An 18,103-nucleotide genomic window follows, 5' to 3' on the forward strand; every position below is an offset into this window, starting at 1 on the left:
CATGCGCAGGCTCAAATCCCCATAGCAGCGCTGCAGTTTGTGCAGTGCTCCCAAGCTCAAATTCTCCTAGGGACACTGCAGCCCCAGCGAGGGGCGGGTCTATCAGTTACTATGGCACTATCAGTGATTCTGCGGGGAGGGGGATAGGCTCTTTGACTCACAGAAATCTGCAGCTTGGATGTCTGGATTCTTGTCTGTTGGTCTGAAGCTGTGGTCACAGTTCTCTGTCCCCAATGGCTCCAGGGTCCCGGTTTGCGTCTGAGACCAGACTGGGTGGTGCTGAGGCCAGGATCCTAGTCTCAAGCAGCTCTGTTTTTCAAGATGACATGGTCTCTGTCGAAAGACAGTCTTGATACAACCAGAAAGTGCCAAAAAAGTAGAGCTAACAATAAAAGCACCAAGATCAGAGCACTGAGAAAATCCTTTGAGGTGGAGTGGTCACAGATGGTTTCATGAAAGATTTAGCACTTGGGGTAGGCCCCAGAAATATGCCAGGGGCTGGATAGGTGGAGATTCAGCAATGCAGTAGAGGCAAGAGAAATGCCTGCAACATGGAGGGGGAGGTCAAGCTTATTTGAAATGCACTTAAGGAAGCCCCTTGCACATACTCTTCTGGTAAAACACTAAATTAAGAGAATATCATCTCCTTACATCTAGAAGCTAGTCCAGTCCTAACAGCTAGGCCTTGGTATTGCTAGGAGCAGATTTAACATTAGTAACAACACCAATCTAAGGCTTGATGTTCTGTTGAACGTAAGCAATTTCATAGGACATAAATATCAGACAAATTAACCCTGGGACTATGATGGATCGAGGTAAACACAAAACAACCCTACAATGTTTGAACCCAGATGGAATAAAAACATTGTTCAAACAAACAAACAAAATGACCCATTATCTTTCTCTCCCAGCTAATATGACAACCACTGCTTCTTTATCAATTATAGATTCTGCCTCCCAACCCAGATAAAATTTATTGAAATAATCACAAAATTGCTCTGCTTTCTATGGCACCCAACCTAGAGTGAACCAAATCTTCCTTTGACCCTTCCTCAAGTCACCCAACCAAAGCTTGATCCCTATAAGTCTATTATAACAACCTTTTCTTTAGATGCCTACAGTTCTTCATGGTATCTGTCTTCCTCACTGCAACAAGCAATAAAACTGACCTGATCCACTGCATGTGTATTCCTGGTAGACTTTGGCTAAAGGGCGTTGATACAATAACTGAGGGCTACAGATACATACCTGCCACTTAGCTTCATTTTAAGAATTCCCAAAAATGTCTGACACAGAAGCAGCTCTCTTTGTACAAATGAAATGATAGAGGCACTCACTGGATGCTATAGGGACAGAAAACAAGACTTCTTTCAGCAACAAATCACAATCCTACAATTCCCTGTGTATAGTACTTTCTTTTTTTTTTTTTCTGATCACACTTCAGTTATAGAGATAATCCAACTCCTATCTGTTGCTGTTTCTACAACCAACATCTGAACAGCGTCTTTCCATTTCCCAGTAAGACATTCATCCAAGGCTGGTATTTTTCTATAATCTGTGACTTAGGCCCAGGGAAGATGGATCCAAATTTCAGGCTGGTTAAATACAATTTTCAGGAGAAAATTGCAATTGATACTTATAAAGTACCCCTCTTGTAGCTCTTTTTTAAATGCTTTATAGAGACACAGACTTTGTGACACGTTCCCAGCTCATTCTCAATTGCTGTTTTTGAATAATCATTTTATGCCAAACTGCTAACCCACTGAGGGGGTAGAAGAGGTGGTATAAGTAAAGTATCTGACACTAATCTTATTCTCAGGGAGTGCACAACCAAACCAGGAGACAACAAATCATTACAAACAAAACAGGAACATGGACACAGAAGAATGTGCTAAATCTGTGGTTGGCAAACTGCTGCTCGTGAGTCACATGCAGCTCTTTGGCCCCTTGAGTGTGGCTCTTCCACAAAATACCAGGCCTGGGAGAGTCTATTTTGAAGAAGTGGCATTAGAAAAAGTTTAAGTTTAAAAGTTTTGGCTCTCAAAAGAAATGTCAACTGTTGTACTGTTGATATTTGGCTCTGTTGACTAAATGAGTTTGCCAACCACTGTGCTAAATGACATAGTTCTAATGTCACATTAACTTGTTCCATGAATGCAGAGAAATTTCACACCATGGGCCAGAGTAGCATAGGGAGGGTTTGTGGAGGAAGAAGGGAGGGTAAATTGAAATTTAGATAAATATTTTTTTGGGGGGATTTCATGATTTACTTTATCTTTAGTATAAATTGAATTCAGATATTTAATTAATTTCAAGCAGGTTGTGCAATGTTCCTTTAGGACCATTGGAGTCAACCCAGGATGTTCCCAAAACAGAGCTAGAAGTGTTTGCTTTTTACTGCAAACCCAGCTCTCCTGGGAAGTGTTGCCAAGCAGCTGTCTACACAAATCAAATATAAATTTTCCCATATTTGGAAAAATCGTAGAATCATAGGCATGTAAAGGTTGGCAACTTCTGGTTTGAAGGAATACCAGGGAGAATTTCTGTATCACTGATACCTTCAAACCATCACCTGTTACAAGTGACAGTTATTCTTCCTCACCAGCATTCTTTGTTGTCACTATATTTTATTTCAGCCACTCTGATGGGTGTGTAGTTTTATGTTTATTTTTATATATAACATTTCATATACTTTGTTCCCAAACATTTCTCTGTGGTTTCATTTTTTTAAACATATTATACATAGGATTCTATTCAGTGTGATTTTTAAAAATTTAACTATAGTTGGTACACAATATTATATTAGTTATATTACTTTCAATGTACAATATAGTGATTTGACATATTTATGCCTTATAATGTAATCTTCCTTCTAATTCTAGTAATCTCCTGTCACCATGCAAACCTATCACAATATTATTGACTATATTTCCCTTCAACTTTTTCACCCATCCCCTTATCTCCCTACTCTCTAGCAATCATTTCTGTGGTCTCTGTTTCTATAAGTCTATTTTTGTTTTGTTTTGTAAGCCTGTTGTGGGTTGTTGTGTTTTTTTGTTTGTTTGTTTGTTTTTTTACTCCACATGTAAGTGAAACCATATGGGATTTGTCTTTATTTCTTATCACTAAGCATAACACCCCTAGACCCACCCATCCATGTCTCAAATGGTAAAATTTCATTCTTTTTTATTGCTGTGTTCTATATATGATTTTGTTATCAATTCACCTACAACTGAATACCTAGATTGTTTTCATATCTTGGCTACTACTAAGAAGTAGATGAGCAACTGACATGAAAAAAAAAAGTTCAACATTACTAATCATCATAAAAATGCAAATCAAAACTATAATGAAATACCACCTTGCACCTGTCAGAATGGCTCTCATCAATAAATTAACAAACAACAAGTGTTGGTGAGGATGTGAAGAAAAAGGAACCTTTGTGCATTGTAAATTGGTGTGTTTTTAAATTGGTGCAGCCACCATGGAAAATAGTGGATGTTTCTCAATAAATTAAAAAATAGACCTCCAATGTGACCTAGCAATTCCACTTTTGGGTATTTATAATAGGAAAATGACAACACTAATTTGAAAAGTGATCCCTATGTTCATAAAGTATGTTTTTTTACAATGTAGTTTTTATTTTTTTATTTTTAATATATTTTTAATTAATGAGAGAGAGAGAGAGAGAGAGAGAGAGAGAGAGAGAGAGAGAGAGAGAAACAGCAACAATAAGAGAGAATTATTGATCAGCTGTCTCTTGCATGCCCTCCACTGAAGATCGAGCCCACAACCTGAGCATGTGACCTGACTGGGAATTAAAACATGATTTCCTGGTTAATAGGATGACACTCAACCACTAAGTTACACCAGTTGGGCTTAACAATTTTTAATGTATTTTTTTAATTTCAGAGAATAAGGGAGAGGGAGATAGAAATATCAACGATGAGAGAGAATCATTGATCAGCTGCCTCCTGCCCTCTCCCTACTGAGGATCAAGCCTGAAACCTGGGAATGTGCCCTGGACCAGAATCAAACCCAAGGCCCTTCAGTCTGAAGGCCAATGTTCTATCCACTGAGCCAAACTAGGTAGGGCATTAACAGATTTTTAACCATACATTATGGTTAACTGTAGGTGCAATGTTGTACAGCATATCTCAAGAGCTTATTCATCTTGTTTAACCAAAATATTATGCCCACTGATTTTGTAACTTCTCATTTTCCCCAGCTCCAGCCCCAGCCCCTGGAAACTGCCTTCCCCTTTTTAATTCCAACCTGTGTACATTTGCAAAGAATCATCATATGACCATTCCTAAACATTGTGGTAAATGCCAGTGAGAGCATTCAGAAAAGGGAAGAACATCCCAGAAATAAATTTTTAATTATTTATGCAAAAAATTATCTTCTCAGGATAAAAATAAACAAATGTATATATAATCCTGACATTCTACTTTATGGATTATGGTCAATGTACATATCCTCTGTAGTATGAGAACTCTTCTATTTATTTTTTATTTTTCTATTTAAAAAAATATATTTTATTGATATTTTACAGAGAGGAAGAGAGAGAGATAGAGAGCTAGAAAAGTCGATGAGAGAGAAACATCGACCAGCTGCCTCTTGCACACCCCCCACTGGGGATGTGCCTGCAACCAATGCACATGCCCTTGACCAGAATCGAACCTGGGACCTTTCAGTCCGCAGACCGATGCTCTACCACTGAGCCAAACCAGTTTCGGCGAGAATTCTTCTATTTAGATTGGATTGGTTAGCTTAGTAAATTAAAAATTTTTTTAATATATTTTCATTGATTTTAGAGAGGAGGGGAATGGGAGGGAGAGAAACATAAATGATGAGAGAGAATCATCAATTGGCTGCCTCTTGCATGCCCTCTATTGGGGATTGATCCCACAATCTGGGCATATGCCCTGACCAGTAATTGAACCAGTGAATTCTTGATTCATGGGTCAACACTCAACCACTGTGCCATGCCGGTTAGCAGTAAATTAAATATTAAAGGAGTTGTATGGTGTCATGTGCAACCTTGGCAGTTACTTGACCTCTGTAAGTCTCTATCTCTTTGTCTATAAGTTGGGAAACTAGTAAGTCTCTACCTCTTACGTTGTTTAGTAGATTAAATACAATAATATACTTAAATGCTTAGCACAATTCCTGGCACATAGGAAGTGGTCAATAAGTATTTGTTTTTATTATTTAAGATAAACAAATGTTGTTACAATAGAAAGTACGTAGCATACTGTCCTGGGAAAATTACTGAACTGGATGTCAAGAGTCCTAGATTCTAGTTCTAATTCTGCCCCAAAATGCACATAATGGCCTTTGTAAGTGAAAAATCTCTCTGGATCTTAGTTTATTCACTTTTTTAAAAATAAAGACATTGGACTAGATTTTTTTTTGTTTTTTTAAAATTTTTAAATAAATCTTTATTGATCACATTATTACAAATGTTCCTCTTCGCCCCCCTCTCCATTGCTCCCCTCCGCCAGGTTCCCACCTCACCCTCTGCCCTTTCCCCACTCCCCATTGTACTCATCCATAGGTGCACAGTTTTTGTTCAGGCTCTTCCCACACTCTGCACTCCCCTTTTCCCTGAGAATCATCAGTTCACTCCCCTTCCATACCTCTGATTCTATTATATTCACCAGTTAATATTGTTCATCAGTTTTTTTTAATTCCCTTGGCTTTTAGATTCACTTGTTGATAGTTATGTATTTGTTGATTATAATTTTTATCTTTATCTTCTTCCTCTTCCTAAAGACACCCCTTCAGCAATTCATATAATTCTGGTTTGGCAGTGATGAACTCCTTTAGCTTTTTTTTTTTTTTTTTTTTTTTTAGTGAAGCTCTTTATCTGGCCTTCGATTCTGAGTGATAGCTTTGCTGGGTAGAGTATTTTTGGCTGCAGGTTCTTGCTATTCATTACCTTGAATATTTCTTGCCATTCCCATCTGGCCTGCATGGTTTCTGTTGAGAAAACAGCTGGCAAACGTATGGGTGCTCCTTTATAGGTAACTACCTGCTTTTCTCTTGCTGCTTTTAATATTCTCTCTTTGTCTTTTGCTCTTAGAATTTTAATTATGATGTGTCTTGGTGTGGTCCTCTTTGGATTCCTTTTGTTTGGGGTTCTGTGCATTTCATGGACTTGTAAGTCTATTTCTTTCACCAGGTGAGGAAGTTTTCTGTCACTATTTCTTCCAGTATGTTCTCTCTTCTTCTGGGACTCCCATAATTCTGATGTTGGTTTGTTTGAAATTGTCCCAGAGGTTTCTTACACTATCTTCAACTTTCTGGATTCTCTTATCTTCTTGTTTCTGTGGAGGAGTGTCCTCTGGCTCTTTGTGTTCCAAATCTTTGACTTGATTCTTGCGATCTTCCATTCTGTTTTTAGGACTCTGTATAATATTTTTTATTTCAGACAATGTATTCTTTATTTCTAGTTGATCCCTTTTCATATCATCATAGGTCTCGTTTATTTTATCAGCCTTTTCTAGGAAATGCTTGAAAAATCTTATAACCGTAGTCTTGAACTCTATATCCAGTCGCTTCTTGTCCTCCATTTCTTTTGTTTGTGATCTGTTTCCTTGTCTAGGCATTTTCACAGCTTCCCTGAGTTGATAGGGTGGCTTTGTGTGCTAAGGTGTCCTATATGATTCAGTGGGTCAGCCTCCCAGTTACCTGAGGTGGACAGTCTTGGTGTAGCCTTTTGTGTGCTGTGTGTGCAGTCTTATTGTTAAGCCTTGCTTGTTGTTGTTATCACTGGGAAGTGCTGATCTCCAAGCCAATTGGCTATGAGGATCAGAAGTGTCTCTGCTAGGAGGGTTTCTGTATTCCACTTGAATGGGGTGGAATCTCGGGATGGCACAGCCAAGCTTTGTTGAATCCCACAGGATTTGTTGCAGGCGCGGGCAACTCTTTGGTTTAAGTGCAGATAAGCTTTGGATTCCTGTCTGTTCCTCCCTAGGAGAGTCCTATTCGCTGTGAATGAGAGAGCTAGCCACTGGAAGGGCTTCTGTGCTCTACTTGGATGGGGTGGAGTCTCGGGTGGTGCAGACAAACTTTGGTCAGCCCCTCCCTATGAGGGTCTGGTTTCTGAGTCCCGCAGTAATGGCCGCTGGCTTCACACACCTCCAGAGATCTCTGCCCACTGCCTGACAGTCTGGCCTCTCTTGTCTAGGGCCATCTATCAGAGCAATAGGGTGGTTCTGTTTTCCTCCTGAACAAGAAAGCTAGCATGTGTTAGCTGTCCACCCTCTCTGCACGCAGGGAGTAAGCTAATAGCGAACTCGGCCTGTCCTCTCTGCGATCCGCAAGCAAGCCAGCAGTGAAGTTGGGCGGTTGCCTTTTCTCGCACACAGTTCACCGCACCTTCAGTTTCTGAGGCTCAGCATGCCTTCTCTCTTTCCCAGATGGCAGAGCCTCCTCTCAGCCAGCTGTCCGGTGCTTCAGGGCAACGTTTCCCTGTTTTTCAGTTCTAAATTCAAATTTGATGTGGTAGGCTGCATTCAGGTGTCTACCCTATGCCGCTATCTTGGTTTCTCTCCAGACTAGATGGTTTTTAAGGGTCTGTCCAATTTTAAATATCATACAACAACAATTTTACAACTCCCCTATTGCAGAAAAGTCCACAATCTGCCTACTACTATCCCAAAGATATAGTGTAAATTATTGGACTAAAGGATGTGTAAGTAACTGGACTAAAAGTATCCATGAAGCTATCAGAGAAAAACTTGTACAGGTCCCTCATTGGTACTGTAGCATTTTTTTGCCCATGGCTGTAGTCTGTTGTAAAGTGTAGATTACAGCAGGAGCCCTGCAATAATGAGTTGGAGAAGACTGGCACAGTCTATGTGTACATCATTAGTATGAAGAATGAGGCTGTTGAGCCTAAGCCTTATCTTCAACATTTATGTGCTTCTATTTTTTGCATTTGGAACACATGGGGATGCTTCAGAAGTGCTCATACATAGTTCTTTAATGACTACATCTGGAACAGTTAAAACATTGGCACTGATCTTGCCTGTTTTGTGTGTATGAACCATTACCAAAATTTTGTTCTTTGAAAAAAAAATCTGCCTCTGGAGCCTTGAAACCTATTTCTTTCCTTTTCTCTTCTTTTCTTTTTCAATATATATATATATATATATATATATATATATATATTTTTTTTTTTTATTTATTTATTTATTTCTGAGCGAGGAAGTGAAAGGGAGAGATAGAAACATCAATGATGAGAGAGAATCATTGATCATCTGCTCCTGCACGCCCCCAACTAGGGGATCAAGTCCACAACCCGGGCATGTGCCTTGATCAGGAATTGAACCATGATTTCTTTGTTCATAGATTGACACAACCACTGAGCCACACCGGCTGGGTAGCCTGTCCATTTTTTTTTTTTTTTAATTACTACATTCTTGGATTGAGAGGCTATGTGGCAAGGTGATCCTTCTTGATTTTGGAGGGTATTAAAAGCACGTAGTCATGAAATTGACTCTCTGAACCTGTTGTGGAAAAGACTTGGCAGCACTTCATAAAAGCTCTCTTTCAGACTTGCCTTTCTCTAGACTCTAGAGTCTAGAGGAAATAAAAAATAAAAATAAGAAGTAAATAACTTTGGTAGGAAACATGTTGATTGATTAATATGTTGTTTCTAGAGAAAGAAACTAGCAAAATAGCCTTTGATTTGAAAGCTGGTCAGTTCCATTGGTTGAGTATGATGTCAGGGTACCCATGCGGGACTTACAATGGATATGAAATGTGAAGGGAACCCAGGGGGCACACAGGTAGCCAAAGGACAAATTCTACCTACACTTAGGAACAGCATCATTTTTCTATATGGATTGGACAAATTATTCATTAACATAAACTTGAAGAAAACTGGGATACCTATGCCCCTAGCAGAAGTCTAACAAGCAAAAGGTAGTTAATATATAACCCATATCTTATGGTGTACAAAGGAGGCTCACAGAGAGGCCCATGTGCTTTTCCATGCATAGCTTTGTGAGATATGTGCTGTTTGCTAAAGAAATTAGATTGGATCATTGCTTACTCCTTGGGGGTGATGCGGTTCTAAAGAAATGATTCTCACTAATCAAGCTCATAATAGATGAATTTCCAAAAATATTTCCAAAATAATGTGGGGGAATGACTTAATAGTGATTCATATTCATTGAATATTTAATATGTAACAAGGACAATGAAAAATTCTTTAAAACCCTAGCCAACTTGGCTCAGTGGATAAACATTGGTCTGCAAACTGAAGGGTCCTGGTTCCATTGTGGTCAGGGGCACATGCCCGGGTTGCAGGCTTTATCCCCAGTAGAGGGCGTGTAGGAGGCAGCCAATCAATGATTCTTTCATTGATGTTTCTCTCTCTCCTCCCTTCCTCTCTGATATTAATAAAAATATTTTTTAAAGTCAAAAGAAACAAGTTTTTTTTTTTAATTCTTTACGTAATTTATCACATTTATACTTCACAATAGTCCTGAGATATCCTATGAGGTATTATTTTCTCCCCACATAGTAGATAAGGAAATTAAGCCTCAGACAGAGGAAGTAATCTACAGGAGGTAAATGACAGATTTATGTGACTCCAAAGACATGACATTCATCATCATAATAATAGAAGTCACAGCCCCTTCTTCAAGTATCTAGGAAGAATATGGGGTGGGGGATAAGGAAGAAGGCCAATAAGCAGAAAACACAAGTCTCCCTCTTTCTGTCTATGACTCAGCTGCAGCTGTGACTCATAGAGGACTGAAGGTCACTCAGCAAGTTGGAAATGACCCTGGACTTGTATTAGAGCCAGCGTATGAGTGCTATAGCTCTGGTTTTTATCCTAAGCTGACCTCTCTCACCACCACTCCCTCAAAGTTAAGCATTCTTCAGTCTTCCACTCCTGCCTTCTCTCAGGTAAATGTGATCAAAGACAATAAATAGGTGCCTGAACGTGTTATTGGGTGGATGTGGAGAGCAGAAATGGGTTCTGAGATATAAGATAGATTGACAAAGAATCAATTTCCAGGGTCAAGGAATTGGACAGCATCCCAGTATTTGTGTGGTTGGTGAGAATGAGGACTCTGGCCCCTCTGATGAGGCTGATGTTGACCTGGTGATAGGCTTTCCTCCCATAGGATGCTGAGAAAATAGAATGCATCTCTCTCTTTCCTTCATTGTATTACCCAGACTGGAAATAAATTTCTCTATGTCAAGCCCCATTCTCATTAGCAGATGCAAAATAAAATAGCTGCCTTATATAATGCTCTGCAATTTCCCACATTAAATAAAAGTATGTTGATTAATCTACTTACATCTAGTTTGCAGAGTTGGTACTAAGATAAAGGAAACTAATGGTGGGTATTAATTTCCAGAAGTCTCCATACTAATCATCAAATTTCTAACTGACACTTGGAGGCATAGATAAAAATTTGTGATTGTTGTTATAAGTTATGGGATAAGGGAGAATGGGGACTGCAACCTATACACTGAGTGGCCAGATTATTATGAACTCTGAACACATAATAACCTGGCCACTCAGTATAATATATATATATACACACACACATACACACACACACACACACACACACACACACACACACTAGACCTGGTGCATGAATTCATGCATTGGTGGGGTCCGGCCAGCCTGGCCAGGGGGAGGAGATATGGGTGGTTGGCTGGCCTGCCTGCTGGTCGAAATCCTGGCCTAGAGGACAATTTGCATATTAGCCTTTTATTATACAATATATACACTGAGTGGCCAGATTATTATATGTTCAGAGATTATAATAATCTGGCCACTCAGTGTATATCTATGGGGTAGTTTAGCCCTTTATAACCTTGGTAAATCCTAAGGTTTCCAGGCATAGGGTTTTTGTTTATTGAGTCTGTTTTTGTACTTGCCAACATGCCCATCCTTGTTTCCCTGTTTTCTTGCCCACACATTGCTTTAGTCTCAAATATAGCTGACTTATACACATCTGTCCCATCCTCTCCCACCCCCCTAAGAAAAAGAGGCCTGCCCACTCTTGGCAGGGTAACAGGTCAGCAGGGATCACCCAGTCTGAGTAGCAACAGGCTTTTCAGACTTGAGCCTTGAGTTTTCTTTCTTGAGTTTTGTCCTTCCAGTATTTAGAGCACCGCCCTCCTTATTCTGAAGCCATATAACACAACATACATACTCTCAACCCTGCCTTCCCACCACCAATTGAAGGCTCTCATAACAAAGGGCAGTATGAGGCAGATTCAGACATTTGTAAATACCTACTTGTCTCCTCTGGATGAGTGGGCTGTAATCTTCACTTATTCCAGTTATATAACCATTGGTCAGCCAATTCCCATAAGGCTCTTCTCTAATCTAGTTACACCTTGGATTTTAATGATTTCATAGGTTATAGGAGGTGTGGCTGCCAGGTTGCTATAGAAACCTATACTCTATTGACCTTTATTTTATTTACCCTAATACAAAAGTTAAAACAAAGTTAAATAACTATTCAATGAGGGATTGGGTATAATTTAGGTATAATGTGCTCTTTCATGCTGAGTAATACTTGAAAGTCTTCTACCTCAGACAAATTCAACTTGTCTCCTGGGTTTTCTTTTTTGTTTTGTTTTGTTTTGTATGGTATTTTGACATTTTCAATTAAATAATCCTAATGGGTTTACAAAAAGAAAAGAATTAACCCTTAGTTGTGTATGTTGTTGTTAAAGGACTAGCTTCATCGGCATGCCTAGACTCCACAGGCTGGAATGGAGTAGGGGAAACTGGAGAGTTGATAGAAATGGCAAGGGAAGAGTTGGCAGTATCAGAAGTCTGGCAAGCCTGAGGTCACATTAAATAATTATCAATTAAGCCCTAGCCGGTTTGGCTCAGTGGATAAAGCGTCAGCCTGTGGACTGAAGGGTCCCAGGTTTGATTCAGTCAAGGGCATGTACCTTGGTTGTGGGCACATCCCCAGTAGGAAGTGTGCAAGAGGCAGCTGATCAATGTTTCTCTCTCATTGATGTTTCTAACTATATTCCTCTTCCTTCCTCTCTGTAAAATATCAATAAAATATATTTTTAAAATGATCAACTAAGAGCTATGCTCTAGGCCCAAGGGGTAAAATCTCAAAAGCCCCGAATCCTGTGCTTGGGAGAACAATGAGCAGAGTTAAATGTGTGGGCAACCAGAAGTCAGGCCCCAGGCAAGGTGGCTGAGGAACAGTATAAGTGCCTAAGAACAAAAATTGAACTTGGAGCTGAACAACTGCCTTCTGATAAAAGATTGGGACCCTAGATGCCTCCTGCCTAGGAGTGGTGGCAACCAAGGAACAGTTTGGGGGAACTGCCTCTCAAAGTTACCCTCAAATAAAAATAAAATCCTTCTTTGATAAGGACAACCTATATTTTTAAATATTAAGTTAAAAGTGAAAAAAGGCATATTTAGGGATGTTTGCTATTTCTGTTCTTCTACCACATATCTTCTAAATAGAAATAGTGTGCTTGCTATGTTAATTCAGCTTCAAGATAGCTCCCTGGCCACACACAGTGGCCATTATTTTTTGGCCCATATTCCCACCTTGCTCCCACTAGTAACTATTTGCTACCATATATATATATATATATATATATATATATATATATATATATATATATATATATATATATATATATATATATATAATTCTCCCTTATAGATATAGAGGTGCCACTGTGTCCCAGGATGAGCATTGGTTTCCAAGTAATAGAGAATCAAAGTTTACACATAAATAATATGGTATTGTCATTAAGGCCTGGGATAGGATAGTGAGAGATGCATTTTAAGGCAGCTTCAATTCCTAAGAGAGCCCAAACTCTTAGAGAGTAGGAATTACAGAAGTAACTTCCTTCCAAAGGCCCCACTTAGGGCTGAACAATGTCTGTGGATCCCAGTGGCTTAGCTAAAGAATTGACCAATGATGAGGAAAGAAAATGAAGACACAGACACACACACACACACACACACACACACACACACACACACAAAAAAAAAAAAGTAGAACGAGGAAGAGGAGAAAGAAAAAGAAAAAACCCACCTCAGATTAGGTGTTCCTCTTGCCAGCATCTCTGATGGCTAGAGCACTGCTCAAAATTGCCTGACTATTGAGAACCCTGAGGCCTTCACAATTTAATTTTGAATGCTTCTGACACCTAGTGCATTTGAGTTACTCTCAAGAAAATGATGTAGACCTGAATCATAGCAGTTGGTGGTCTTATGACACAAAATCTCCTCTAGCTAAGTTAAGGAGAAAATGTATGTATGTGAAGGCTTTTGGTAGCTCACAGAGGCTCTAGAAGAGCTAGGGAGCCTAGCTCAGGTCTATACAAGCCAGAACAATGACCATTACATTGCATTACTAGCTTACTCAGGATACTACTATAGTTGCCACCAGTGGGCAGTAGAAGACATGGCAACCTGCCCCCTAACACTCTATATTGAATTTAGGAACTCTATCTTTATGCAGCCATTGCTGCTACTAGAGAGCTTCTGCCTCCCACCAACACTCATTAATGGGCACTTCCACAAATATTGGAAAGGCATTTAGAGTCTAGGACACAACAACTGTATTCATTTGCTAGAGCTGCAATAACAAAATAACACAGATTGTTGGCTTAATCAGCATAAATTTATTTTCTCACAGTTCTGGAGGCTAGAAGTCCAAGATTAAGGTGTGGCAGATCTGGTTTCTTTTGATGCCTCTCTTCTTGCCTTGCAGAGGGTCACTTTCTCATTTCCTCATGTGACTCTTTCCCTTCTTTTTTTTAATATTTATTTTTTATTAATTTATTATCTGTGTACATATTTTAACATTGCCCCCCCCTCCCATACATACCCTCCCTCCATTGATTGTACTTATATGCATGTATACAAGTCCTTCGGTTGGGATTGGGGTTCACTTTAATGACTTCATTTAAAGTTATCACCTCCTTAAAGGCTGTATCTATAAGTAGTTCTCTCTTTACTGTGACAATCATAGCTAGAGAGCAGACACGAGTCTTGAGTAGGGGGGGACAGGAGATTGAGAAAATGAAAGAGACATAGAGACAGTAGGGAAAGCTGGGACCCAGTGGGACAGCTGGCCCTCTGATAGAGAGACAATGACCCAGAGCCGGTGCAGCCCGTTTTTTTTATACAGTATGATTCCAGGAAGTTTTACTAGGGTGTAAGATGAAGGAAATTATGTGAAATCATGGTTAAAGATCAAACTGTAATTCTTCACTCTTGTGGCTTCCATGTAGCTGTCACTCCTGGCTGAGCCCAGATAATTGCATCCATTCCTTGCTCCTGGCTGAATTTAAATAATGAAACCCACCCCCTGGGACCTGAGCTAAGGGTCAGGCTGACGATGTACCTGCCTCTGGCACAGTATGTTTTCAGGACATGGCTCTGCCAACATCACTGGACTCAGCTGACAATAATTAAAGAAATGCTCATGTGCTTCCCATGTGCTCTCTATAGTATCTTCTAGTACAGTCACATTCTGATGTACTGGGTGGAAGTGGTTAGAGCCTCAACACATGAATTTTGCATGGGACACAATTTAGCCCACAACAAGGACAAATGTTATTGTCTCTCCATCAGAGGGCCAGCCGTCCCACTGGGTCCCAGCTTTCCCTACTGTCTCTGTGTCTGTCTCTTTCATTTTCTCAATCTCCTATTCCCCCTACTCAAGACTCGTGTCTGCTCTCTAGCTGTGATTGTCACAGTAAAGAGAACTACTTATAGATACGGCCTTTAAGGAGGTGATAAGTTTAAATGAGGTCATTAAAGTGAACTCCAATCTCATATGACTTGTGTCCTTATAAGGTAGGGGTGTCGAACTCAATCAGAGAAGGGGCCAAAATCTAAAATCCAGCCTAAATTGCGGGCCGAATGGTTTACTGAACAGTCATAAACTGTCATTGTGATGGAAACGCAGTGGAGTGCAGTGATGACAGCGCGGTGCGGGCCACATTGCAAGGCCTGGCGGGACGGATTTGGCCCGCGGGCCTTGTGTTTGACACATGTGTTATAAGGGAAAGAGCCACATGAGGAAATGAGAAAGTGACCCTCTGCAAGGCAAGGAGAGAGGCATCAAAAGAAACCAGATTTGCCACACCTTGATCTTGGACTTCTAGCTTCCCAAGTACCTGCCTTGGGTACTGCTGACTTGGGATATTTTACTACTCCATTCCCTCTACCCTTCTAAGGTCAAACCAGGCTAATCTCCGCGCCCCCCCCCCCCATGTTATCTAATACCACTTACATCCTCTTCTCTACCAATCCTCTATTGAAGCCCCAGCATGTTTTGTGGCTGCACTTACCCAAATTAAAACATCTGGAGTTCTTAAACCACCTGCTCTGATATTATTGTAGATAAAATATCAGACTTCAAATTGGCTCATCTAATGGTAGCTAGTTTCAGTACAAGTATCAACTCATGTCCCAAGGACCAGATGGGTGAAGATATCTAGAAACATTTGATAATCATATTCCTCACTCTAAGCGCTGGAAAAAAAAATGATTTAGAATGTGGTTCCATTAGCCTTATAAAGATTCTACTGTTAATCTAAAAAGGTTAAATACCAATGTCATGTTTTCACTATCAGAAATACCCTATTTTCTTTTTGCCATGTAGTTTTAGGTCAATGAAAATGTTACCCCAAGAGTTCATCTATCTAGCTCTCATTCTGAAAATTTTCATAATTCTGTTTTGAAAATTTATAGTCATTAACTTTTCCCTAATAAATGGCTGTTAGTAGAAGAGACCCAACTAAAATTCTGTTTGAAAAGAGTAAAATAAAGTTGTTTTATTTATGGGCCCCCACATATACATCTCTGGGCTCAATCCGATGGCCTCTTTTCTTTAGCCAAAATAGACAGAATGCTCTATTCTTTAGCCCTACAGCTAAGAGAAGAGAGGGATTGGAAGAGATATAATTCTATTCCTCACAAAGAAGCAGTTTTGAATAGTGGAAACCAATGGAGGATAAAAGGATAGTCAGAACTACACTTTAAAAAATAATTCTTTATTGTTGAAAGTATTACATAGATTCTTCCCCCCCCCCCCCCCCCCATTGACTCCCTCCAGTCCACTCTCTCTCCCTGCCCCAGGATCTCACCATGTACTCGACTTTTTCTTTTTCTTTTTTCTTTTTAAATGTTTTTATTGATTTTTAGAGAGGAAGGGAGAAAGAGAGATCCATAGAAAAATTAATGAGAGAAAAACATCACTGATTGGTTGCTTCCTGTACATAGTAGCAGTAGTAGTATTTACCTTTGTGTAGTGGTGGTAAAAAGAGACCTCTCTATTTGGGAGCTCCTGGGCTGGGGACCTGTAAATCCATTTTGTCATGATTTTATTTATTTATTTTTAAACATATTTTTATTGATTTCAGAGAAGAAAGGAGAGGGAAGAGAGATAAAAATATCAATGATGATAGAGAATCAGTTATAGGCTGCCTCTCACAACCCCCACATGGGGTGGAGCCCACAACCTGGGCATCAAACCGTGACCTCCTGGTTCATAGGCCATTCAACCACTGGGCTACACTGGCCAGGCCATTTTGTCATGATTTTAGTGGAATGAATCATGAGGGTTCAGTTGCTTAATTCCACTGAATTCCTAGACAGGGGGAATAGTTTCAGTCTTGTGGTTTGAAGAGTGTGTGTGTGGAATGATGATAAACAAAACCAGAGAAGATAGTTGTCTATTATGTACATTTCAACAGCCTCTGCAAAGGCTGGACTAAAAATTTTTAAAAAATCATATCACGATGTCTCCAGGAGATCTCTGTTGAAACAAAACTTATCTAAGTGCCAAAACCCCAAATCTGCTAGCACTTCACATGTACATATAAAATCATTTTCAAGATTGCTTTTTCCTGGAAATGACTCTTGGCATTCTAGGTCAGTTTAGAGACTGAGAAATAACAAAAACTCAGAGTCAATGCTGGTAAAAACATAGCAACCAGTTTTCTGGGAGGGGAGCCCTGATTTCTAGTGTGGTGTGCACTTGGAAAGAGATGCTCAGTAGCATAGCATTATATAACATTTCCCATCACACAAATGCAGTAGACCTAAATAACCAAGAGTATAGGTAAGAGTAAAAAGTAGTACAATAATTAGGAAGTGATAATTTTTATTTATTACTTTATTTTTTTTTCCTGAACCCAGAAGAAGACAGATGCTCATATATATTATTAGCTACAACTGTGCCAGGCCCCATTTTAAGTGCTTCTCATTTTTTTTCCTATCAACTTATATGCACTATTATTAAAACCCACTTTTCAGGCAAGAAATAGGCAGGTTAAATGCATCTAAGATCACACTGACAGTTAAATGGCAGAGACTCAGGATTTGAACATTCTGGCTCCTGAGAAAACACCATTCACAGTAACTGCCCTCTGAAATAATTCCAACATTACCACACTAGACCCCCATCTAATTTTCTGAAAGTCAATAGTGACTACTTATTATTCTCATAGCCCCCAGTTTTATGTGCAAATAACATATATCCATGCCACAAAAACTATGTGACATGTTCACTCTTAATGAAGTTGTTCTAGAACTACCTACTTAGTGTTATCTAGAAGTTACTAGAGCAATAACAGATCCATAAATTTTAATACTACATCCCTCTTAAGCCTCAGTTAAATAATAATCTACTTATTATGAGACCAGTGTTTCTGATCTTTTCCCCTCCAAGACCTAGCAATTATAATTTTATGTGCCTCAGGCATGAAACAGCTCTGGCCACCAACACAGGCATCAAGCTAGAATGAACTAAGGACTGTACATCTGCTTTGCCCCTGATTGATATAAGAGCAACATCACCAATCAGGTGTCTCCTTGCCCATTGCCAGGGGGTTATTACTTGCTCTTTAATGTAATTTATTTAATTGTAAGTTTAAATCATTTATCTACACTAATAAAAGAGAAATATGTAAATTGACCAGACCTCCATGACGCCCACCAGCCAATCAGGAGGGAATATGCAAATATAGCAGGACCAAGATGATGGTGGCCCTGCTCCCCAGCTGCTCCTGGAGGGGCAGGATCCCTGCTTTGAGGGGAATGGGGTGG

At 39.6% G+C, this 18,103-nt stretch overlaps 1 pseudogene; it reads right to left on the reverse strand.

Annotated features, from left to right (window-relative positions):
- Positions 1–17,743: 17,743 nt before the first annotated feature.
- On the reverse strand, positions 17,744–17,888 carry LOC118722249 (annotated as a pseudogene).
- Positions 17,889–18,103: the final 215 nt, after the last annotated feature.

Source organism: Pipistrellus kuhlii, unplaced genomic scaffold (genome assembly GCF_014108245.1).
Source record: "Pipistrellus kuhlii isolate mPipKuh1 unplaced genomic scaffold, mPipKuh1.p scaffold_m20_p_19, whole genome shotgun sequence".
Classification (NCBI taxonomy): domain Eukaryota; kingdom Metazoa; phylum Chordata; class Mammalia; order Chiroptera; family Vespertilionidae; genus Pipistrellus; species Pipistrellus kuhlii.